The following is a 27,155-nucleotide window of genomic DNA, read 5'->3' on the forward strand; positions in this document are numbered from 1 at the left end:
AGCTTGACTTTTTAAAATTTAAAATAAAAATTGTCCAGAACTATACCATCCAATATAAGCATGTATCAGAAAAGGTTCCCTGGTTGTGGGCATCAGAAAATGACTCTGAATAAGTTAGACAACAGATAGTTTATTGGAATATAACAGGGACTCACAGCATCAACTGGAAGATAGAGAACTTACTTGGCAATGAGGAGGCACCAAGGCAGATCTGAAGGCTAGGGAGAAGGAACCACAAAAAATGGTACTACAGGAAAACAAAATGGCAGGTTACCACTGCTGGAATGTGTAAAAATAATACCAATAGCCAACATTGATCAAATACTAATTGTTTTACATCTGTTAGCTTATTTAATTCTCACTATGAGTTAAGTACTATTATTTTCTCCATTTATAAATGCAGAAACTAAGGCAGCATGATTAAGCAACCCGTCCCATGTCATGCATTTAGGAAGTGGTAAAGAGTCAATCCCAGCAAACTGACCCTTATATTATGTAGAACACTGTTGTCACTTGTTATAGAAGAACTCCAAGAATTTTCAGTCCTTTTGATCTTTTGCTCAAGATTTTTAAATTAATGACAGGATTATCAGATTAGCCCAATTTGAGTTTACAGAGAAAAAAACGCTGATTACACTACAACCAACCTGATACCAAGGAAGAAGCACTAATTTCTCATTTTGGAATTAGGGCACTGCTAAAAAGGGGAAATTGGTGTCAGAAAGCCAAAACTAAAAAGACATGCTATAAAAAGTCTGCCCTTCATCACATTCCACTGAAATGAATATTTTGAGATTGTCTTCCTTTAATAAAACTAGAGAAGGTAAACATGGATTTATTTTACATTAGTACTTTTAGTTTCAAAAAATATAATTATCTACAATTTGGATTATCACACAGAATAAAGATGTCTTGATTGAAATAGTTTTCACTTTCTAGCTGTGAAATTACTTTTGTCTGAATAAAATTGTCATTGTTGTAATATAACAGAAGGAAGTGCCATACTAGATGAAGCAGTGAAGGTATTGACAAGCGTTGTGTGAAGAACAGGATGCTTGCTTTCATCAAGTGGAGTCAAGAGGAATCTTATTTCTCAGAAGGAAGCAGAAGCATTATAAAACTATCTTCTTTCTCAAACGCAATACAACTCCAAAGCATTGTTCAAGGTCACCATGCGTGCGTGCATTTGCAATGTAATGGAATATGCTATTATTCATAAAACTAATTCATCAGTTATGGAAAAAGAAACCTTCAAATAAATATATGCTCAATGTTTTAAGGTAAGAATATTATTCAAATATGTGGCTTATGCTGGCATTGTTTAACTAGGCTGAGGTTTCTTCCTTTTTTTGTTTGCTTCTTGAATGTGATTTGCTAATTTCATGCTTCCAGAATGTCAACAAGGGTAATAAAATAGCAATTTAAGGCCACATTAAAAGCGGAACTAAATGGCATCATTCTACTGAAGACACTAAAACAAAATTACTGCATGTCCTCCTATCAGAAGGCATCTTTGTAGCGCTAATGTAGAGTGGGAAGAAAAGACCCTTATTCCTCTCCCCCCCCTTTTGCCTGGGGCTGTTATAATTCTGTGCCATTGGAAGCCCTGGTCTACTCTTGGCTAAAAGAATTCTTGTTAAGACAAGTCATCTCTCTCCCCTTTTAAAAAATGATTTTTAAAATAGCTTTATTGAGGTATGATTGACATAAAAAGCTGTAGGTATTTAATCCATTCAACTTGATGTCTTCAGAGAAATTTACACACCAGTGAAACTATTAATATCAAATCATCACATCTATCAATGCCATAAATGTATCCATCACCTTCAGAAGTTTCCTTCCACAATCTTTATTTTTGTTGTTGTTATGTGATTTTTTATTTTTTTCATTTTGTGGTAAGAACACTTAACATAATGGAAACAACCTAAATGTCCATCTGGGGTTGAAAGGATGGAGAAAATGTGGCACATACATTCAATGAAATATTATTTCAATCTTTAAAAGGAAGGAAATCCTGCTATTTGCAACAATGTGGATGAAATTTGAGGACATTATGTTGACAGAAATAAACCAGACACAGAAAGACAAACACTGTATGGTATCACGTATATGTGGAATCAATTCTCTTTTCATTTGATTCATTTATTTTGTTCTCAGGATAGCCATTGTAAGATTTGAGGACAGGTTAATTGTATACAGAAACAAAGGGCCCCACTGTCCTCCTTCTCGATAGGGGCTCACTAGAAGGAAGCTCACCTGGGCATTAAAGATTGGGAAACTTATTCTTTGTCTACCCATAACACAACATTTTGTGTTTTCTCCATCAATATTCCCCTTAGGCAGTTTTCCTCTCATACTTTGTGTGAATTTGTAAAGTTGTCTTTACATCATCTTCCTCAAGTAGTGACAAAAGGGAAAAGTCAGTGAAGGATATAATAAGCTGAAGATGCTCAGAAGAAGATTGAAAACCCATCGAAAAGTAACTTCAAGTATTTGTGAATATTGGCACTATTTTATAGCACTACCATACTCATTGTCTTACTGTAACCTCATACATATTGTGGTAGGAAGGGAAGATGTTACTTAACTTCAAGAATATGAAACCAAGAAAGTTTAAGTGAAGGGTCAAATGTGAACTTTGTTCTGCAATCATGAAAATACCTATAAGTTCAAGCCATTCTATGTGATTTTCTGCTTAGGAAATGTGCAGAAAATTCAAGATGCTTTTTCGGCAAATTGATTTTACTTTTACTTTGACTGATGATAATCCCAAATGCTCTGTATTTGTGAATGTGAGAATTTATTTTCATGAATTTTTACATGTCTCAGAAAATGTAAAAGCTGCAGAAGACTTGGTATCATATACAAGAATAACACACATTAAATTTTGATAACTTTTAATCAATCTAAATTCATTCATCTTAGCCATATTTCATTACTATTTCAATTCTTTGCCCTTCATTCTATTTTTTAATATAGATTTTTGACATATATTAACATACAATGCCTATCACAATAGTCTCATAATGAATGCTTTTCTAACTAAAATTGAAAATGTAGGAATAACATTAGGTAACCTTTAGTACTTTGGGTGGAATTTTACCAAGTATTCTGGGAAAAGAGTGTGTTTAGAAAGACACAATTCAGCATGATAGGAATTAATTTTACAGACCTCAACTGACTTCTCCTGAATGTGAGAGTAACTGCAGATCAAAGAGATCTAAACAAAATTTTAATGATCTAAAAAAGCTAATGTCACATTTCAAAAATAATCACAATAACTACTGGATATTGGGTGCTTATTACTGGCCAGCCATACTTCTTACTTATTCTAAAGGTTTCTTCCTGGAGAGAGAACTCAATTATTCTAACTATTGGCCTCTACTGTGTTCAATAAATATTAATATTAATTTTTAATAACATTAATGAAAAATAAAGAAAACATATGCAAGTGATTATAATAAAAATCCTGAACACTCATAAAAATAGCAACTTGAATAAGATTTGTTTAATGCATTCAAAAGTGTAAAAATATTTTTAATGAGCAAATATACTTAATTAAAATGTAATATTTTTAGTTCAGAAATAAAGCCCTGTTTGCAGTTATCCCAAGTGAAATGCAGAATTGAACATGTTTGTGATTTATGCTCACATCATACTGGCTTCTGCTTTTTTTCCAGTAGAACCAGTAAGAGGAGTAGGGGGTTTCCATATTGTGTTAGTTGTTAAAAATATGTCTACAAAGGGAATCCCCTCATCAGTGGTTCCTAAGGTTTATTGTGCAGAATGAAAACATATAAGGCCATGAAATATGTAAATTCAAAATACCACAGGGAATCTGATACAGGTTGTAGCAGTGAGACCGAGAAATCTGAATTTCTTGTAACCCTTACATCAAGGGTAACTCTGATGCAACTAGGTGGGAGCAACACTTTGAGAACCACCGCAAAATTATCTCTACTCTGAGTATCTTGACAATAAAAGTCAAGGAATCCAAGCTGGAGGGATAAGAGTATCAGCATTTGCAGAAGACAGAGGCTTATGTACGATGAGTTATGTTAAGTCAGTGTTTCCCATCTTTGAAAATGTATGATAGTCTACAGTCCCTTCATTATGGTTTGAAATGCATTTGATAATGGAGTGGATAGTGAAGAAAGGAAATTTATTTAAATGTTTCTGTGTACAATGGGTGGGACTAAAATCAGTTGGGGAATTTGGTGGCTATACCAGAAGGCAGAACACAAAATTAAATTTCCTGTTAAGCACATCAACACAAAATGCTTCACAGATTTAACAAGTAAATATATTTTGGAAATATCAATATAAAAATCTGGAGCGGTTTTGTCCATATGTAATAATTATTATCAGTAACAACACAGAATTAATTTTAAAATTCTTTTTTTTAGTAATTAAATTCTATTATATGGCAGACCCTGAATCCTTAATTATGTACCTTTAGGAAAATCTCTAAGAGAGAATGACTGCCCTAGGGAATAGATACATTTCAGTGCCCATGTCAAAGCTTTCCTGCTTTAAAATAAAAAAGAATGATTATTTTCACCCAATTTATTTTTTCAATAAAATAATAAATTACATGCATAACAACTTTGCTTTAAGTTTGGGAAAATTAAAAAGCCCTCAGACTCTTCTTCTACATCTTCTGATATAAAAGTTGTTTTATCAAAAAAAGAAATGGCAAGTGATCTAGCATAGCATTCTTCACAGAAATATTTGTGAGAATGCTTTGTAAACTGAAAAATAATATAAAATGTAAATCATTATTAAGTGCTATCCCCTTAATGACACAATTAAGTAAAAAATATGATGTATATAAATCAAATTAATTTAGATGCACTTGAGAAAAAGCAATAGGGATTATAGTAAAAACAGACAAGAGTTTATTATATATCCGCTACCTGTCAGGCACTGTTCTAGGTTGTTTACAATTATTAACTCTGATTCTCAAACAAGTGCTGCGAGATAGCTGTCTTGGGCCTCATGACAGACAGTGAGTGAGAGGCAGAAATGTTAAATAACTTGCAAACATTCCACACCGTGAAAATGGCAAAAGCAAGATTTAAACTTAGGAATTCCTGCATTCTTTCACTATAATTCTACAGAGCATCTATAGCAGAAAATATTCATTTAATGTTGTTACTTCCAATTGCATACAGAAATGAACAGGAACTACCAAATGTGTGATCCCTTTTAAGGGTGCTGCTAACCTGGATTTGGAATTGCTCATTACATATTAATTATACTCCTTGACACTGATCCCTTAATTTAGTTCTAATGTACCCCTTGAAACATCATCATGCCATTAATTAGTTTAGCAACTCCAACAGCATAAAAGGATGAATTTCTTTTGGGTCCTATTTAAATTGTCAGATGTTTTTCAGTAGTGACATCCAGAGAATGAAGTTTCTTAATGATCATAGACCATGTGAAAACCTAACATTATTGTCTTCCTCAGCAAATTCTCTGTAATAGCAATATCAATTTAGCAGTTGAGGTTTCTTTCCTCCAGAGAAAAGTTTAAAATAACTTGTGCTTTGCAATTAAATAGGAATTTTATTATTAAAATAATTCAGAATCAGCTAAAAGTGAATTCTGTCAAAGTTCTAGTAAAAATATGCAATAAAGTTAATTTAAAAATAACATTTAAACCACTCCAAGATTGCAGCACCTAATTTTAATACTTATACTGTCTTCTTTAACAATATAACATAAAATAATATATGCTAATTTATTTAAAAATTAAAGATGAAAAGCCTGCTACATGACTATCCCACTGCAATAACATTTGCTAAGAAGAATTTGGGGGAGCCTGTTAAAATATTTAAGTCTTTAATTACAAATCATTTCTCCTAGCTTTATGGGTGGTATAAGTATTAGCTAAATAGAGTGCTACAGAGCTGTAAACAGATTGAATCAAATATAGAAGCTGAAGGTACAACACAACTCACTTTTTCTTGCACTTGTAGAAAATACAATTAAACATTGTTGACCTGAGCAAGTTTTAGGTGAGGTAGAAACATATGCAATGAGGCTAATTCAAGAAGTGAATACAGACCAGTAAGACTAAATTATGTTTTATATTCACGTTTCTGTTAGTCTCTTATTTTCTTCTTACTTGTTATATTGTTAACTTTTTGAATGTTCATTATATTTATTTGCTTCATGTTAGTCTCCAATTTGGGATATTATATTCAAATTACTTCTTATTCTAAGGTTAGGTGCTTAGAACATAACAACCTTATAAAGGGTAGCTACTATTATTTATTTATTCTTATTTTAATTTTAATTAGAAAGTGGGGAGCAAAAAATATCTCTTAGTAGCAAAAGGCACATCAGACAAAAGTTTGTGCATCTCACTCATAGTTGATTTATTTTTTGTAAAAGTGTTCAAATATTCAAAGGCGGGAAACAAGAGAGAGTGATCCAGTAAAGGGAAACACATACTACTGATGGTGAGAAGCCTGCAAGAAAGTAGACTGAAAGGATGTTTAAGAGAAACTTTAGCACAAACTGGAGCAGTTTACTGAAGAGCCAAATGATACTGCCCTGCCTATGACTATTGGTTTCCATAATTATATTTAAACCTTTAACATAATAATTATCATGGAAAATAAAAAGATCAATCTTTCGGCATGTTCAAACCAAACCATCCATGGTTTTCTTTAAAAATAAATAAGTAAAAAGGCTTAAATAAAAAATAATGGCTGTTAAAGGGCTTAGAAACTTAATTCTGCAAAACAGTCATTTCTAGTTGATGCTATGATAGATAAAGAAGACTGTGCTGTATAATTTGGCTATTTTCTTTATGGGGAGAGGGGATACTCCAGCAATTTGGATAGGAAAGGTGGGGAAACTGAATTTAACTTTCCCATCGAAGTTAGCAGAGAATTACTTTTGTTTCCTTTCAGAGGGAGGACTGGAAAGGTACAGGTGTGTGGGAAGGAATGGGGTGGAGAAATAGCTGGAGAGCATCCTGAAGGCAACAGAGGGCAGGAAACAGATCCCGCCTGCTCACGAGCTTCTGCCAATCACTTTCCATCTTGGCCTCAGACGAATGGAATGAGGGCATTGCACTAGTGATCGCTAAGGTCTCTACTAGATCCTAAATCATAGGAATCTGTGGCAAGGGGAAGATCCATGATTCCTAGAGAGGCCCATGACTTTTGATGGGCTAGAAGGAGATGGGGTTCAATGCCGATCCTGGCTTCCTTTGTTTATTCCCAGTCCATTCCCTTTGGAAACTGACTAGATTTCCCTCATAAGTCTTTTGTCTGGATTCCACAATAACCATGGTGCCTTGCTTTTCCCCAAACATGCCTTAAGGTAACTGGTCCTCTGATTCTCCATCTTTTCTCTCAAGAGAGAATCAGCCATTTTCTGTGTATGGGCCTAGATTCATTGTTCACTGCTGCACAGCATTTGCAGGTTCATAGAATAATAAACTGGCAGGAAATAAGAATTATATGAATCAACCCCCTCAGTCTACTGGCAAGGAAAAAACAAATAAAGAAACCCAGAGACATTAAGGAACCAAGCCAGAGCCACACATCAGTAGATCTAGGAAAAGAATCCACATTGCTTAAATTCCAAAGCACTTACTCTTCTTTACATCCCTCTGTAGTTGATTTCTTATCACTGGTTATATCATAATATCCCTTATTTCTCAAATATTGTATTAAATATGGGACAACCTTTCATGCTTTCTCTTTTTCTAACATTTTTCTGTGTTCTGATACGGGCTTTGAGGGAAAAAAAGTTTAATGAGTATTTCATGAGTCTAATTTCTGGCCAACTCAAAGTACTTTCCATTTATCACTTTCTCATTTTCTTATTTGTTCCCAAGCTCATTATTCCACTTTTTATTTATTTATTTATTTATTTTTTAGGGAGTTCACATAGGTTTTTATTTTTCATCTGAATTATCCTGACATTCTTTTTTTTTTTTTATTTCAGCTTATCATCATGGGGGTACAAAAGTTCAGGCCACATACACTGCCCATGTCCCACCCATCTCCCCGAGTCAGAACTTCAAGCGTGTCCATTCCCCAGACAATGCGCATCGCACTCATCATGTCGTTACACCCCCTCCCCTCCCCCCACCCCCTATCCCCCCGAGTCAGAACAATGAAGCCTGACTATTCCCCAGACGGTGCGCAACGTACTCATCATGTAGGTATACACCCATCCCCTCTCCCCATCCCCCACCTCAGTCCAATACCCAATTGGGGTTATTCCACTTTTTATTTTACCTGAACTGCAATTGGCATCTGTTAACCTACATCCCTGTGCAATATGACTCATCCAGATGTTGAGTTTAGCTGACATTGGGGTTGATGGTGGAGAGTGTGGTGTTGGCTGTCACTTGATATCAGCACAGATTCAGGGTTTAATGTTTCTTTCTATTCTGCAAAGACTTAATCCACATTTCAGGGTTTTTTTGATCAAAAGGAAAGATAAAACACCATACTAATGACCTTCTAGTATGCAAAATGATATTGAACGATTATGCATTCATAAATGGATTGGATGTTGGAGTCCAGTTCTCTAATCTCTTCATCTTGTATTCATGTCTTGCACAACAGCCACTCATCAGGTACTTTTCAGAAAAAATAGAGACAGGCCTTTCTCTGAACAAGCTCACATTTAATAAGAGGTAGCTGGAGGCAGAAAGGGAAATAGTCCCAGTCAATGTCTGCTGCAAAGCTTTATGTGAGATAGGCTCTCAGGGTGCAACATCTGCAAAAAGATGATGAGCCCAGATACAGACTGGAGAAGTCAGAGAAGGCTTCCAGAAGGAGGTGATGTCTGAGCCTCTTGGAGAACTCCAAGAATTAGGGAGCCAAGTGAATATATAGATGGAGCGTAGAGGGTAATAGAACACACAACATTATAAAATCTAGAGCTAAATAGATTGAGAGTATTCAGGAAAATATCATAATTTTGGAATGACTGGACTATAGGAAACTTCCTTAGAAAGGGCAGCGAACAGGCATTTGTAATTCCTGAAGCTCCCTTATGCCAAGCCAAAATGTTAGACTTTCATGTTGAAAATATAGGAGATCCTTGAAAGACTTTAACTGAGAGAATTGCATGATAAGATTTAAGTGTTAGTGAGAAGCTGCTGGCAGCAATATAGATGACAGATTTGGTGGAGGTTGAGAGCATAAAGAGGTGAGACTGGAAAAATGGCAACCAGATAGGAGCTTCTTAGAATGCTCCAACTAAGAAGCAAGGAGGAGGTCCTGAATGAAGGGAGCCTCAGTAAGAATGGAAAAGTGAGATGTGCTGAAAACTGATAAGAGAAAACGGGTACTCCAGAGAACAGAGAGGCCTGAAGATGTGCAATTAATCAACCTAGGCCACATACTTAACGAGTACCAGAGGAAACAGGTGCCTACCTCCCAGTGAAGGAACATTTCTGCGACACCACTCTGTCTCTCTGCATCTCAGCTTTGACAATGACAATAATTAAATTTAAGATGGATTGTCTATTTATAGCCAAGGGCTATATTTAAGAGACCCCATTTTTCCTCATTATCCAAGGCAAGTAAACGCAGGTGTTTGATTCAACTAGAATGGGATAACAACTCCCTCAATGCCTGAACTTCTCAAAAACAAATCAACATTGGCTGCCCTTGATTTAACCTTAGAGTAGATATCACTTCCCTTCATCAATGAGCAAGATAAGGACAGATTTCCTGTCTTGTCTCCACTGGATATTTTTTTTAATGGAAAGCATCACAACGTCAATAGATACTGTTGCTAAGAGTGAGGCATCTCACAATTAAAGCCCTTATTCCTAAAGAAGTTGAGGGGATTGAAAAGGAGTAGAAGTCAGGAGAGGAGCAGGGTAAGTAGCAAATGACCACCACTCTCCATAGGACACTTGCTTAGCCAAGTGTCAGAGATTATGTCAAGTCTACATCCTCACTGAAAAAATCTAATGGGGGAATATGTGTGACAGGCCTTTGAGAAGCTGTAAATGGGAAAATTGAAAGTTAGCAGTTGCTACCATGCATTGCTCCAAAGTGAAGATTTATTTTTTAAATATTTTACAATGCTTGGTTTACAGAGCTTTGGCATTTCTTGGCCCAAACTTCAGTTTTTCATAATAAAATATATCTCCTATTTGGTATACAGAACACTATAATGATAGATTTCCAACTGTTATCAACTGGCCTTAACTCATTTTGCTTGTGCACACCATTTAGAATACTTTTGGTAAGTGGTAGTTAGCAGAAGTTTTGTGGGAGAGAGTTAAGGACATTCCCCACAACTTCACTACCAGGTTATGGTGAAAGTCAGTCTCCTATCACACATGTAGGCATTTATTTTCTGAACATTATTAGCAAATACCTACAATTAAAACAGTTCATAAGAGCTGTTCTGCAGGTTCAAGGAAGTCTCTTTACCTGGAGAAAACTAACACAGTATTCAGTGTGCCAACTGTCATTATATCTCCACAAAGAGGAAATAAGGACACACAACACACGTGTTCCACATATGGATAGGTCCTGAAGGCACTTTCCTCCTCAGATGCAATTACAAAACAGGGAAGTAGAAAAGTGTGCATTGGTGGTGTCATGAACATAGTATTGGTAGAACTATCTTCTCTGAAAGTTTTAATGACACTACAGTGATAGGAAGAAAAGATTAGGGTAGAGGAGATGGAGCTCTTGACCAGAAGCCCAGATTTTGAGGGATATTTTGGAGGTGCATTCATTTGAAGATTTATCTATGAATTTCCATCTAGACTATAAGTTCTTGCTTTTGACCAACACTTCTCATAGCCCTGGAGTTTTAACACAGCCTTTGGGACCTGGCTCTACCACAGTAAGATTTTTTTTGGGGGGAAATATATATTTATATAAATTAATAATTATAAAAACTATATAATATGATATATAGTATTAGTATTATATCTTATATAATAGCTTATGTTATATGTAGTCTTTACTTTATATATATGAGAAACATAATTCATTGTAACCATGTTATCCATTACCAAATACATCTATATCCTCTTTTTCCTTTGAGCCTGGACATGTATCTACCAAGGCTTGTGACATTCTTTATAGCCTGTCCTGCCCTTTCTCCTCTCCATGTTTGTTTTTCTAAACCCTATTTATCTTGTTGGTATCCACCTAAATGTCCCCTATTGGGTGCCTTCTCTGATCTCCTATACTACTTAAATTGGTCCTTGTATGCTCATAATGCACCCTGAATTTCCCTGTTGGTAATGTTAAGTATAACTGTGACTACCTTTCCAAAGATAGACTATTAACTTCCCGGGGAAAGTGTCAATGCCAGTCCTCTTCAATGCTTTTTTAGGTTCATTAAATTGCCAATATTATGTTGTATTTTAACTTAATAACAGCAATTTCAGGTGGTTCAAATTCTTATATGCCTTAGCATTTAGCAGAATACCTGTCTGAATGCTAAACACCATTATATATCTTAAGGTGCCTCATAAGGTATGTTTCTGTTAATGAACATGATCAAATGGAATATCCAGGAGATTTTTTTACCAGCTGTATTTTTCCCCCTGGATCTCATTAACGATGGATTGATTTATTTTTAATAAAGTGATCCATGATATAACCATTGTTTACTTATATGAGACATCTATGTTAAAGAACACATTAAAAGAAAAAAAGAGAGAAAATTTAATAGCAACTTATGCTAGTGTTTGTGACTAGTGAATGCAATACTCTTCACTTAAATCAGATGGTTTCATCTGAAGTAGACACATGCCTTAGTGTCCAATGCCCCCTTTCTTTCCTTTTTCCTATTTCTCATTGGGAAATTGTGGAGACATGCATGCTCTGGAGTAGACAGCCTAAATGATCTCCATTAAGCTGGCCCTGTACTGAGAAAATTATAATAGTACTGACGTACAAGTAGTCATGGCCTTAGGGAAAATGGCATTGTGGAAGGTTACCTAGAAATACGAAAGATTTCAATACTGTTGGTAGAAATACCTTACTCTGGTAATTATTTAACATTTAAGAAAGGACTTGGCAAACTATGGCCTGTAGGCCAAACCTAGGCCATTGCCAGTTTTTGTTAAGTTTTATTAAAATACAGCCCCTCTGATTTACTGCATATTGCCTGTAACTGCTGAAACACTAAAACAGAAGAGTTGAATAGTTGCCATGGAAATTATATTGCTGCAAAGCTGATAGTATTTACTACCTATCCCTTTATATAAAAAGTTTGTCAATTCCTGATTTAAGAAATATATATTCTTAGATATATAACATTGGTTAGAAATTATTGGTCTAAAATTAGAAATTTATGGATTATGAGTAAACCATGCAAATCATCATTATTCCATTTGTTTACTCCCGCAAAGGTGTTGCCTACTCCAGAATAAGGTAATGGAACCAACACTGTGAGGATTAATTTCCTTTTAAGCTTAGGCTTAAAGAAAAAAGCAGAATTTGTTGAACATGAAATGACACATGTCTAAATGCTCATGAACTGACCCAAGATATGATAACAAATCTGAGTCACTAAAACCTCCCTTTTCTTCATACTCATGTCTTCAGTAGTTGATGTGAAGCTGACAAAACCAAAACTCAGTGTCTGGAGTTAGATGCTCAACTGAGATATCTATAGATGCTCATCGTTTTCTTTGATGAACTGTGAGATTTGCTCCAGTCAGATTGAAAGACTAATGAAACAACAAAACCCTCTTATTCTCAGGATTATGGGTTTATGTGTAATATCAAGGTGCTTTCCCATGCATTGCTAAGAAGATGAGATGTGCAGAGCCCACTCAGGTCCAATCTAGTGGCTGCAGATGGTTCACAACCTTAAAATGGGACTTTGGGTACTCTCAGGTCACCTCTGCACCTCTAAACACATCTTTGAATGCAGTAATCCAAGATGTTTTCCCAACTGGTTTAGAAATTTGTCATTTCCTGGGCAAGAACTGCATTTTTTTCCCTCCTAAGCTCTAATCAAAGTTGCTTTTTCACATGTGCCAAATCTTTGTTTCCTCCTTGGATTCTACTACTCAGTCCTTGTGGTTTTTCTGTGGCCAAATGAGTTATTTCCACTCCCTATCCACAACTATCCATCCATAGGCAAGCATTTACCCATTTACTGCTCACAGCTTCTGTTATGTTACATCTTTGGTGTATCCTTTAATCATTTATATCTGGTTCTTATTTCCATGTATATATTATGAATATATAAATATATATATATATATATGCACACACACATAATACAACACACACATATATATTACCAGTTTATATTCACTGATGCAGTCTTCTGTGATCCCTGCCATCTATCTGGATTTAATTTATCTACGTTTTTGCTTGAGGACTTTGTTATGCATAGAATGTATTATATTCTCCTGGTAATTTGGCTTTCTATTTGGCTTAGGTAGAGGAGACTATTTCTGTGCCATCTCTTTTCAATAGTACATGAAGAAATCAGCAATTAATACTAATTCTCTGCTTAACTAATTTTCTTTGTTATACTACATCTAGTTTAACCCCATTTCTTAAGGCTTCTTAAAGGTAAACAATGATTATTAAATCAGCAAAGCAAATTGAAGCTATCCTTTATCTGTACCCAGAAACATGAGATTTGTTTGTTTGGGGGCTAGGAGTTGTTTCATGTTAGTTTGTTTTGTTTTGCTTTGCTTCTTTAAAAATGCAATATATTGGCTGGTTCTTCTAGAACTTATTTGCATAAACATAAAATAATTTACTGGCGAGCTAAGAACAAGTGGAAAATAAAAAAATATATTCTTTAAACAAATCTACTTTAATTAAATTTGTAAACAAACTACTTCATTAAGGCTGCAGGTAACACAAAGACTAAGAAAAACTATTACTATGCTCTAGAAATCTTTTACACAATTATAAAAGTAGTTAAATGGAGGTTTTCAGATATAAGCACATATTCTTTAATTTAAAAATAATTATTTAATATTTAAGACAGGAATAGACAAACTATGACCTGTAGGCCAAACCTAGGGCATAAAATATAATAATATAAAAATAATATCTGTCTCAGTGTATTTACTATATTCTCAAGATAGAAAGAGGAATAAGATACTGTCTTTATCCTTAAGAAGTTAGAAGAAATAAAAGTGAACTCCCAATAACAGTGCAATAATATAAATACTAAAACTAACATTAATGAAAGTCAATTGATAATCCAGAAAGAGAACTTAAGCTGTTAAACTCACTGATTTTTTTTTCCTGAAATTTAAATGAACAAACATACAAATTAGCTATTAGTGAAAAAAGCCTTAAAAATACAGCTAACAAATTCACCAGTGATCCATATAAGAAAAAGTATGAACTCTGTGTCAAACCAGAGAACTGTATCAAATAATCCATCTGAGTTTTTGTTGGTTGCAAGAACATGGAACAATTACCACCAAAATGATGAAAAGGTCAAAACATGTTATAATAAATGAAGTGAGCCTGAGCCTGTTGCCAACATCTCTTGCTTTAATTGGCATTTGTTTTTAAAGAAATACTGTGACATTTATACTTCAATTATATATGATAAGAATACTAACTAAGTTTCAAAACAAACAAAACAGCTAAAAAATTAAAATTCTACCCTTGGAATAGAAACAAAAAATAACAAAACGTTTACATCTAAAATCAAATCTAGGTTATACCCGCATGCTTAAAAGCTCTAGATTCACCATTGACTCAAGCATTCAGTTCTTCAGGCTACATTAATAAGAAGGTTTTTATTAACTGAATAATTTTTAATTGATAGATTTACTTTTATGCCAATATGGACAATGTGGAACTGGCATATCCTCTCTTCTTCACATTATATTTGTCATTAAATTGATTCTCTAAAGCAGAACTCATGTTGCTCATTTGTACAACAAATCTTTGACAGATTTACAGTTCCTGTTGAATAAAGTCTTCACTCCTTAGCACAAACCTTTAATCTACCCCAAATGCTAGACCTAACTTGCCAGCATTATTGCTTATTTCTCCCTTGTATAAATTTAACTATCTTTAGGTCATAAACTTAATGTCTGTCAAACTGAGAGTTACTTCCTCTCTCTGGGCAGAATACAATTTGACTCATTTATATCCAATGTGATGGCAGTGACTTGAAAAAAAATACAGAAACCAATCAAAAGATTTCACTTCCTCTATACCTCCTTAAATGCAACACTAAATACTGCACTGGTATTTCTAGCTATCCACCAAAAATGTGAATCCTTTAGGATCTAAAGAGATCTAAGCACGGTTTGTTTGATAATGGGCTCAGATACCCAGAGTTTTGGACCCCATTATATAGCAGTTGTTCCAGAAGGGCACGGATGGTGGAAATTTTGCTCCTGGTATTGCTGTGATTGGTTGTATACATCCAGTCCAAACTCTCTTTTATCATTTAAGACAGTGCAGGATCATGTTTTTGTCTTGTTTTTATGGAACCACAGAAATCAAGGAAGCATAGAAAAATATTTAATAGAGCAATAATGTGGGTCACCCAATCTTCTCCCTGAAGGTAGTCCTGGTCACATGCTTGGAAGCAGCATTCAAGTAACTTATTTAAGAACTAAAGAACTTCACTATGTACTAATTTCATCTACTTTCATTGTAAAGAATAAACTTACAAGGCACTACCTGGCAGAATGAGGATTTGGAGGGGAAGGAGTCACGTAGCAGCAGGTTTTCTAATGTCTTAGTTTGGGCTGCTATAATAGAATATTACAGATTGGGTGGTTTATAAACAACAGAAATTTGTTTTTCATGCTTCTGGAGGCTTGGAAGATCAAAATCAAGGTGCTGGTAGATTCAGTGTCTCCTGAGGCCCCTCTTCCTAATTCTTAGATGGCTATCATCTCACTGTGTCCTCACATGGTAAAAAGACAGCTAGGGAGCTCTCTGAGGTCTCCTGTATAAAGACACTAATCCCATTCATAAGGGCTCTGTCCTTGTGACTAATCAGCTCCCGAAAGCCTCACCTTCTAATTCTGTCACCTTGGAGTGAGGATTTTAGCATATGAATTTTGGAGGGGCACAAACATTCAGTCTATGGCACTCAAAATATCAATTGATTTGCATTTCTTGCAAATGTTTTTCTCTACCTCCATGCCTTTCTTTAGATAAGTTCTTCCATTAGAACTCCCTGTTAAAGGTAGGTATATATGTCTATAAGAACTTCATTTAATATCCCAAAGACAAGAGACATTAAAGTATACTCCTAATTGCTAAATATAGTTTGCAATTTTACTTTTATTCTGGCATATATTGCTTATTCCAGTGGTTACTTATTACACTAGATAGTTATAAGTTTATAGAGTTTTACAGAGAGGATCCAAGACTACATCTAAATCAAAAACTATCATTATAAAAATAAGAAAATGATAACTAAAGGAATTAAGTGACTTTCTTTCTTTTTCTTTTTTAATGAATAAATATGTCAATTTCTATTTCTCAGTTTTCTGTTCTGTTCCACTGGTCTATGTTTCTTCCCTTCTGCCAATACTACAGTGTCTTCGTTATTGTAGTAGGGTTTCATATAAGATAAAGTGATTTTTCTCATTCTGTTGTGTTTTTTTTAATATTGTTTTAGCTATTTGAGAGTCTATGTCTTTTCACACAAATTTAAAATAAACTTGTCTATGTGTTTGAAAGTTTTGTCAAAACTTTTATAGGAACCGCATTGAAACTATTGATAAATATTGGAAGAAATGTATATATATATATATATATATATATATATATCTTTTAATCCACGAACATAAAAAAACAATCCACCAGCATGGATTGTTTCTTCTGTTGTTTGGGTCTTTTTGCTTTATTTCATCTCTTTTTTGTAATATTCAGCATCTGGATCCTGCACTTGTTAACTTTAACTCAAGTATTTCATTTTCTTTGTGGTGATTGTAAATGGTGTTGTATTTTCAGTCCCCCACTTGTTTGTATATAGAAATGCAATTAAATTTGTTTGTTGAACTTGTGACCATGCTGAAATCACATTAGTTCTAATAATTTTTTATAGATTCCTTGAAATTTTCTACCTAAGCAATCATGTCATGTGCCCAAAGAGACTTTTATATGTTCCTTTCTAATATGTAGAGCTTTTTCTTGCTTTAAATGTCTGGAATCCCCTGTGCTATATTAAGTAAGAGTGGTGTGAGCAGATTCTTGCTGTAGTAGGCTAAATAATGCCCCCCACCGCTGCCCCAAAGTTGTAAACATCTAACTCCCAGAACCTATGGGTATGTTACCTTACATGGTGAAAAGAAATTTTCACATGAGCTTAACTTGAGGATTTGGTGATGGGGGATTATTCTATTTTAATTGGCATGACACAGGTAATCACAAATGTCTTTATAATGGGGAGGCAGAGAGAGATTTGACCAAAGAAAAGGAATTTCAGGGTAATCCAGCATGAGAAAGAATTAACCAAAATGTGCTGCCTATGAAGATATAGGAAAAAGTTATGGGCCAAGGAATTCAGGTGACCCCTAGAAGTTGGAAGAGGCTTAGAATAGATTTTCTCCTGGAACCTCTAGAATGAACCAGCCCTGCTAACCCCTTGATTTTAGCCCAGTGAAACTGATTTCACACTTTGGATCTCCAGAACAGCAAGATAATAAATACGTATTGTTTTAAGCCACTAAATGTGTGGCAATTTACTATAGCAGCAATAATAAACTAACACTCTTGGCTTAGTCCCAAAATTAGATGAAAAATATTGTTATGCATGGTTAAATATGATGTAAGCTGTAGGCTTTTTGTATATGCTCTAGTTTTCTGAAAGTTTTTTTATAATTTATAAATACTGGATTTTATCAGATGTTTTTCTGCAGTAATCGGTGCATAAAATTTTTCTTCTTTAGTCTATTAGTATAGTGGATTATACTGATTGATTTTAGAATATTGAACCAGCAATGCATACCTAGAACAAATCCTACTTGGTCATTGCTGTACAGTTATTTTTATACATTTCTATGTTTAATTGCCAATATTTTGATGAGGATTGTTATGTCTAAGTTCATGAGAGAAATGTCTACATTTTCAAATTTTCCTTTATTTTTTAATATCATTCTTATTTGGCTTAGACATCAGAATACTTGTTCATAAATTAATATTTCATGAAATATTGATATATGTTCCTTCCTCCACTGTTTTATGAAAAAGATTGTCTAAAATTGGTGATAGTTCTTCTTTAAATAATTGATAGCTTTCCCCAGTGAAAACTTCTGGGCCTGGAATTTATTTTCAGGAGATTTTAAATTAGAAATTCAATTTATTTAATAATTATAGGAGTATTCATTTTGTTTGAATAGTGTTAGTTTGTGGTTTTTGAGGAATTGATCTATTTCTTCTAAATTGTCAAATTTATGAAAATAGAGTTGTTCATTGAATTTCTTTATCATCTTTTAATGGTTTGAGGATCAGTAGTGATATCCCATTTCATTCCTGATATTGGTGATTTTGTCATCTCTTTTTATCTTTGTCAGCCTTGCTAGTGTTTTTATCAATTTTGTTGATCTTTGTGATGAATGAACTTTTTGTTTCATTGATATTTCTCTATTTCTTTTTGAGCTTCAATTTCATTGATTTCTGCATTTATCTTTATTATTTCCTTCTTTCTGCTTGCTTTGGGAATATTTTGCTATCTGAGGTACAAATTCAGATTATTGATTCAAAACATTTTCTCTTTCCTAATGTAAGCATTTAGTACTATACATTACTGTATCAACACTGCTTACCTGCTCCCACCTACTTTCGTATGTTATATTTTCATTCAGTAAAAAAATATATATATTTTATTTTTCCTTTATATTTATGTTTGACTCATGGATTATTTAGAAGTGTATTGCTTAATTTCAAAGTTTTTAGAGATTTTTCTGTTGTCCTCCTGCTATTGATATCTAGGTTTATTCCATTACCAATGGAAGAAATTCAGGATATGTCTTGCAGACTTAAATTTAGGACCTGAGAGTCCATGTATTTACCTGGACGCTGAACTTCGAAACCCAGCTATATTTGTCTAGTACTTCCTACTAACTTTCTGCCTAGGTCTCCTGAATACCCTCTCAGTTCCATGCTGGGACAAGAGCTTGCCCATTTGCTAGAACCTGACCTACTATCTAGAACCTTAGAGATCTTTCCTTTCTAGAGTTTTCAATCCACCTCTTATCTGCTTCAGAGTAGAGGGATTTCATAGAAGATGAATGCTACTAAATTCAAAGGAAGCCCCTGACTACACACCCTAATTCTCAGTCATAATTCACCCTTTATATACTGAAGCTAATCAGATCCACATCCAGTTTGCCACTACTCTCTAGATGCTTTTCGTTTTTTTAATCTCCTCTTTGTTATACTTGTCAATCTCCAGTTGGATTATTATCCATAGCTTTTGCTGCATCAATCCCTGCCCTTTAATATTCTAAAATGCCCCATGTCCAAATCATAGGTTTATGTCAAGTGATGTTCTGAAATGATACAAAGAATATAATCAAGGCAAAAACCTCCTTCTAGATTCAATAATATAGGTGCCATGTGCTTTCTTCTGGGTTACAAAGAAACACAGGAAGCCCCTTTGCCCTCCAGCTAAAGTCATTTCCTTCCCTTATTCTGCCATATTGTACTGAATAATATTAAGTTTCATGTGGCTAATACTATCATTATCAATAGAAAAGTATCAATGACATCAATAAATAGTGAATTCTTGGAAACCAAATATGCTTTGTTGCCTAATGGTTCAAAATGTTATCCTGCCAGATGGAAAACTTCATTGAGTTTTCATTTCCCAGGAAATTTGTTAGAATTAAAATAACTCAATGGTTTTTAAAAGGGAGACAAAAGGAAATGGAGGGCAAGTCAAAAAAATGTGTGCATTATTCAAAAGCAATTCTTTCTCTCTGGATATATATAATCTCACTAGTGTTGTTTCTGGGGATTATGCTGTAGAATTTCCAACAGTAACAAACCAGAAAGCTCAGGTATTGGAGCAAATTAAGAAATAAACTCCAATTCAAGAAAAGGGAGTGGGTGGGTTCATTTGAAACCTGGTGCTGCTAACCCACAGGATCTGAGATAAGATCATGACTTGCCTTCTCAGGACTGTTACCAGATAAGCTCAGTATGTGTTTGTTTTGTTTTGTATGTTTTTATTTAAATAGACTGCCACCATTCAGGTGTATTCATATGCTCCCAGTCCCAGGCCTATCGCTGGGGCTGCTCACAAAACTATCCATTTTTAACATAGCATTCATGTCAGTAATGATACTGTATGTCTTAAATTTTAGAGACTGAGGAAAACTTACAGTCTGTTATCCCAGTTATTCTAAAATTCTGAATTTTATACATGAAGACACTAAAATCCTTCAGATTCAATATGAAAAACACACTAATCCATGTATCCTTATACCAAATATGGTTATCTTTGCGTGAGACTGTAGTTCAACTACCTACTGGAAGTTCATCCCTCCTTTCTCAACAAATACGGGCAGTATAGCAATGAGGTGGTTAATGGTGAACAAAGGAAACCACATGGTTCCCTCATCATTCTCAGTCTGGCTGAGTAAACAAATAATAATCAAAGAGTCATATAAATAAATACAAAATTACAACCATGGCCACTGCTTTGAAGTATAAATACAACATATGAGAGCCTATATCAACAGAATTTGACATAGTTGAATAGATTGGGGAGAGCTGCTCTAGAGAACTAAAATGTAAAAGATGAGAAAGATTTAATTAGGTGAATAAGGATAGGGAAAATATTTATAGCAGAAGAAATAACCCACACAAAGATCCTGCCTGCATTGAAAGGCAGAAAAGAAAAAAAAATAGTATGTAGAATGATGGGAACAGGAGAGGATGAGACAAATGTGGTTGGGGACACACGTAGGGGATCACACAACGAAAGCCTTTAGGCCAGGTAAAGGAGTCTGCTCTATGCCAAATGCAGCAGGAGGCACTAAAGGGCATGTCTCACTATCTCTGCTACTGTGGCCCTAGGTCAGCCCTAGCTCCTCTCACCTGAATATTACTCTATTCTCCTCACTGCTCTGTTTTTTCCTTGTACTTCCAAAGGTCTATTTTCAGCAGCAGCCAGAGGGATTGATTTAAACGTAGGTCAGACCATGTTACCTGTCTGCTCACTGCCAATTCTAATATCCTGTCTTTCCCAGAATAGCATCCAAAGTCCATCTGCTGGCCCTAAGGCTCTCAACAATCACATTCACTGCCACCTCTAACCTCATCCCCTAGCTCTCTTTTCCCTCACTCTGTCTGTAGAGCTACAAAGTCCAGGGACCATTTCAGAACTCTTCAAGTATGTTCTTGCCTTAGGGTGTTGGCATTTCCTGTCCTTTAGCCTTCTCCCTGGTGGCCATGGGACTCACTCCCCAAAGTACACAGGTCTCTGGCAGATACATACTCACCAGGGAGGCCTTCCCTGAACTCAGGTACAAAACAGCTACCATCCTGCTCCCATCACTGTCCATCACCATCCTCAGCTTCATTGTTCTTCATAGCATTGGCTGCTACCTATTATTAAGTCTTTATTTTTCTGTTTTGGTCAATCTACTTCCAAGAAAATGGACATTCTTTGAGAATGAGGGCTTGTTTTGTTTTCTGCTTATCTTTAATGGGTGGAAAAAAAAATGCCTGGTACATAGTAGGTGCTCAATAAATACTTGTTGAATTAATGAATAAATTAAAGAATGGATAAGTGAAAGACCGTGGGATATGCATCACTATCACTGTTAGGCAGATAGTGAGGGAACTCCGACTATCCTAGTGACAAAGCCAGGCACCTCACCTTGGTGCTGCCTCAAGAAATTGCCACATCTGGGAAGAACGACAAGTGCGGGTGCCCATCTTGGTGCTGCCCCACTTTGATCCTGCTCTGAGCCACTGCCATACCTAGAGGAAGAAGGAATGCCCTGCCAATCTGCAAAAGAATGGAGGGAATTCCCCAGTCCTCAGGCCAGGCAGCCCAAGCACAGTGGGATCTGGAAAGTGACCTAGAGTAACCTAAGGCTAATTATCATTTCATTAACTGTCCATCAAAGTGGTTCCATGGTGACATCTGAACCACAAGGAGGGCCCAATCTGGACAGTATAAAACAGGATCCCAGACCCTAATCGGAATCTATTGTTATGGCAGGGGCCTATTCTTCAGCTGTGGCAAATATATCTTGCTCTTGCTCCATGAACCTAACTTGCTCTTCCTCAATAAACCTTCTTTCGTGCTTATGTTGTTTTCAGTGTGTCTGGTTATTCTTCAGCCAAGAGCACGCCAAGAACCAAGAGCAAGATTACCAACCCAATACCACTGCAGTAATTTTTCCCATTAGATATTTTCTATTTTTTGTTCTGAATCAGAATAGTCACTTGTACATAGGTAATACACATATATTAATAGATCCCCATTATCAATTAAGAGCTAACTCAAATTTTGTTTTCTCTCCAAAATTTCCTCTCAGTACTCATCAATCATTTTCTTTAAATTCCCAATAAATTCAGTAATCTAAACCAATAATTTACCCATAATAGCCCATGCTCTTTTGTTCCTACTGAGTAATTCTCATCTCCCGAACACTATTGTTAGTAACTTGAAATTATGTACACAAACTTCCTTTAATTTTCTTTCATGTGAAGTTGCCAATGTAATGCTATTTATTAAGATGTAAATATACATTGGTTGTTTGCTCATGATATCTGCTAGTTACCATGCTTGAGGAAAAAAAAAGCAGTATATGTTCATTTAAAAAAGTAGTAACCGATTTTAGTTGAGACATCAGTCTTGTGTGACAGAATGTTGGAAATAGACATGAAGAGGGGAGTTGGATGTTTTAATATTATGTTGAAAAATTTAGAATTTTTTCTACAGCAATGAGAAGACATTGGTTATTGCAGATCAATGCAAGGCCTTTAGAAAGATAACTCACACTGTACTGTTGAGGCTGAGTGGTTAAAATACAAAGAGAAGCTGCTTGGTTCAAAGGCCATTAAAGTAGGTCATGCTGAATGAGGCCACTGCCAGTAGGAACAGAAAGAAAAGAATCATAGTTTTGATGTTCTTCGCTTTTATCCAAGCATTTACTGACTGAGATTGATGCTGTACTGCGCTGGCCATTAGGACTGCAAAAATGAGCTGTAACTTTCGTGGACATACCATTAAAATCACTTTATTATCTATACTTCTCCTGTGTTAGTCCAAGAATTCCAGTTTCTGTTAACAATGTCATAATGCATGTTCATTAAGACTAACAAAAGTAATTTATATGCGCATAGCATTTTGCAATTTAAAAATAGCCCTCCTGTGTGTTAGTTATGTTATTTGCACTCACAAGAATCCTGGCAAGTAAGTTGAGTAGAAATTTTCTTCAGTTTCAATAAGAAACTGTAGATCAGATTTGTTAAGTAACTGGCCCAAGTTCACAAAGCCTGTGGATTCAGAATTCAATGCATATATATAAGTTTGGAGCAATATGATTTTCCTTAGTATTTTACTCCACATATATTTTTAAAATTCACGTGAAAGTAAGTTTTTTCTGTACTTATTCCACTTTAATTCCCTTCTCCAGAGCCTATGGTTTATTGTCTAATTCCACTATTTTGTTACAGGCTTTATAAGAAATACCAACAATGCTGTGCTATATTATTATTTTTATGATACAATTGTCAGGCTATAAATGTAAAAAACAAAAAACAAAAAAATAACACACACAAAAAAACAAAAAAGCCTTTCTCTTACCAGTAAAAATTTTCCATTTTGACCTTTTATTCAAGCTCTAAGGAAGTAATTTTAAATATATACATTTCAAATGTAAAGATATATTATCTGTTTTAAATTTTTTTAAGTAAAAAATTAGATTTTGATTTCAGTTTGTGTAAATAGTTTGAATTAGTTATTTTGTTTAAATAACTTCTTACAATAGAAAATGCTAAAATTGAATTACATGGAACAATAAAATATCAAATTACATTGAAAAATGTTAAACTAGAAGCCATATCTCCCATCATTTTTGCCCTGTGAAGACATAGTATTGACTAGTTTAGCAACGAAGCAAAAAAAATTATGAACATGTACTTGAATTTCAGATATTCTGAAAGTAAGCCTCAGTTCACTCTTTAGCACAGCACTCATATCTTGCTTTCTAAATACCATTCTCCCACAGAAGCAGAGGTCCTTGGAGAAATGGCTGCTTCTAGGGCAGGAGAAGGAAATATACAAGATGAGCCTCAGAAAACTTATAGTGCCAGAAAGTAAGAAAATGAAAAAAAAAAAAAAAAAAAACCAAAAGATTGAGTAATATCAAAGGGACACAGGAGCCTGATAGAAAGAGCTCCCAATGGCCAAAGCTAGAATAATTTGAGCAAGAAAGTAAATATTAATAATATAGTATTGTCATATAACCTAAATATAAAATAAGCATACTGAGACCATACTATTATAAAGGACTCAATAAATAAATAAATCAGTGGGGAGAGGAAGGTGAATCTTAAGTCCCTGATTGTAGCTTTCAATATGCAGCACAGGGTAGAAAGTATAAGGGGATGGATGTAGGCACACTATCCTATGATGCTTAGGTGCTAACAAAAGCATTATAATTAGGGGTGGAGATAGGAGCACCAGGAAGAGTTCATACTGGATGGTGAACACCTATATCTGCCTATAAAAGGTAAGTTAGAATAGGGGAAAATTCAAGCTGGAGACAATTCACTGGACAACTAAAAAGAATGCATGGCTCTCAGGCATCACAGCCTTACTTTAGGAGATGGACTCTGAGAAGCTCCCCATTTTCACACAAGGAAGGAGACCTAAGGATACTCCTCCAGACTGCACGCTGCCAAATGCCAGACAGATCTCATGTCATTCAAGGAGGAGTAAATAGAAAACTAGAGTTGCTCTAAGTCTTTGAAATGCTAGTAAACAAAAATAAATAATAAATATTGTCCAGATGTTTCCACCAAAGATGTCTCTCTGAAGAACAGATGACTGAGAATGATTTCCTAAAAGAAACTGATGAAAATTAGAGAAGATATATGCTTGACATCCTGAGAAATGATGCCATAGAATGTTATCACAATAAACTCTGGGAACTGTAAGGAGAAAACAAGAAACTTAAATTAGAGAATCTATTTGGAATAATTAAGAAAAGAATGGAAAGGAGATTAACATAGGGTAACAGATTTAGAATTTTCATCCACAATGACAAAAAACACAAATAAAGGGGAAGAAAAAGTACCAAAGAAATGAAGAAAAACTTTGAAAGGATGCTCCTAGAATATGAATAAAAACAGTGATTAAATACGTAGCAATGTAAGGATGCATCACTAGGACCATTGGATAGGAGGCATTGCTCAAAACTATTTTGAGTAAACACTAATTTTTCTGAGCTGATGAAAAACTTCAGTGCACAGATTAAAAAAAAAAAAAACTCATGGAGTATCATTAAAAATAAATACAATGGTAACAACACCAATCTTTGGCCTGGAGAAATTTTTGAATTTTAAGAAAAAAGAAAAAAAATCTGTCTTTCAAACATCCAGTTAATAAAAACATAATATTATGTTTACAAAGGAATCACATTCATAATGATCAAAAGCCACCAATATATGAAGTGGTGTCTACCAGAATTTTGAAAGACAGAAGCTAAAAGAAATTGATACCCAGCTATTTATTCTTTTCAGTAACCAACCTGTTACATTACTTCTCTCCTCAAACTGTTCTTTCAGAGGTTGCCAGGCTGCATCTACCACATAAAGTGACTTTTCCATAGTCCTCATCTTGCATGAAACATAGCATTTTGTATAGGTAACCACCGTTCCATTCTTAAAATCCCCTCTTCCCTTGCTTCTCTGACTGTGCTATTCAAAATAGGGCTGGCAGATTGATTGCTGGTCTGCAGACTCTGCTACCAGTCAATAATGAGACATGAAGCTTATGTTATAATGGCAGTCAGCTCAGTTTAGTTCATTTATTTTCTATTAATATTTTTCTCCTTCCTTCCTGCTTTCTTTCTTTCTTTCTTTCTTTCTTTCTTCCTTCCTTCCTTCCTTCCTTCCTTCCTTCCTTCCTTCCTTCCTTCCTTCCTTCCTTCCTTCCTTCCTTTCTTTCTTTCTTTCTTTCTTTCTTTCTTTCTTTCTTTCTTTCTTTCTTTTTCTTTTTCTCTTTCTTTCTTGTAGTAACAATCCTTTCTTGATGAAAAAAATCAGTGCATTGGTTTAATTCTGGCACTTGTGGCACTTGCTTTTTATCTCATCATGAACTGGCACTCTCAGTAGCATTATCTCTGTTCTAAAGTTGTTATCTAATCCCTTAACTGCTCCTTTTCTCATCCCACAGTGGTAGCACGGGTACGCATACACACACACACACACACACACACACACACACACACACACACACACACTTGACATTTGAACAACGTTCGGGTTAAGGGCATGATCTGTATCTATTAATATATATATATAACTAAAGCAAATATAAATGGCTAAGTCTTTTGGAGTGTGTGTATGTGTGTGTGTATGCATGTGTGTATGTGTATGTTAGTTGGAAATGGAAACATTTTGATGTAATAAGGTCTTTATGTCACTCTAATGCAGAAATAGAGACATCTGGCAAACATATTCTCACAATTTTGTAGTTTCTGGAATTTACATAGTTCTGAATACTTACTGACCCTCCTAGTTTTTCCTAATTACCCTTCCCTTCTAGCTGACATTTGAAAACTTCTCTTTTTCCAAATGACTTATTTAGTTATTCATTTATCCAGCTTAGTCCAATTCTCACCCTGGTTGCCTGTTCTCCTGAGATTTGGCTTGTGCCTCCTCCTGTAGTTAATTTTGGGGTAACAGTTGGTCTCTGCTACTCTAGGATTTTTCCCAGAGTGATTCACTGATTCTTCTCAGGGGTATAACCATAGCTAATATGCAATCTCTAAAGTCCCAGGCAGGCATTGGGAGGGTAAATGTTGGTTTGTCTCTCACCACAGAACTGTCTTTAGTAGATATTAGTTATCATAATAGCTAAACCCTGCTCAAGTATGCACTACAATGTGTACATGAAATGAGGCCTGGGTGTTTATAGAACCAACTTGACTCCTTTGATCCCATAATGTCTGATTGCTTCTGAATAGAAATATTTTGAGTTAA

This window comes from Lemur catta, chromosome 1, assembly GCF_020740605.2.
Source record: "Lemur catta isolate mLemCat1 chromosome 1, mLemCat1.pri, whole genome shotgun sequence".
Lineage (NCBI taxonomy): Eukaryota > Metazoa > Chordata > Mammalia > Primates > Lemuridae > Lemur > Lemur catta.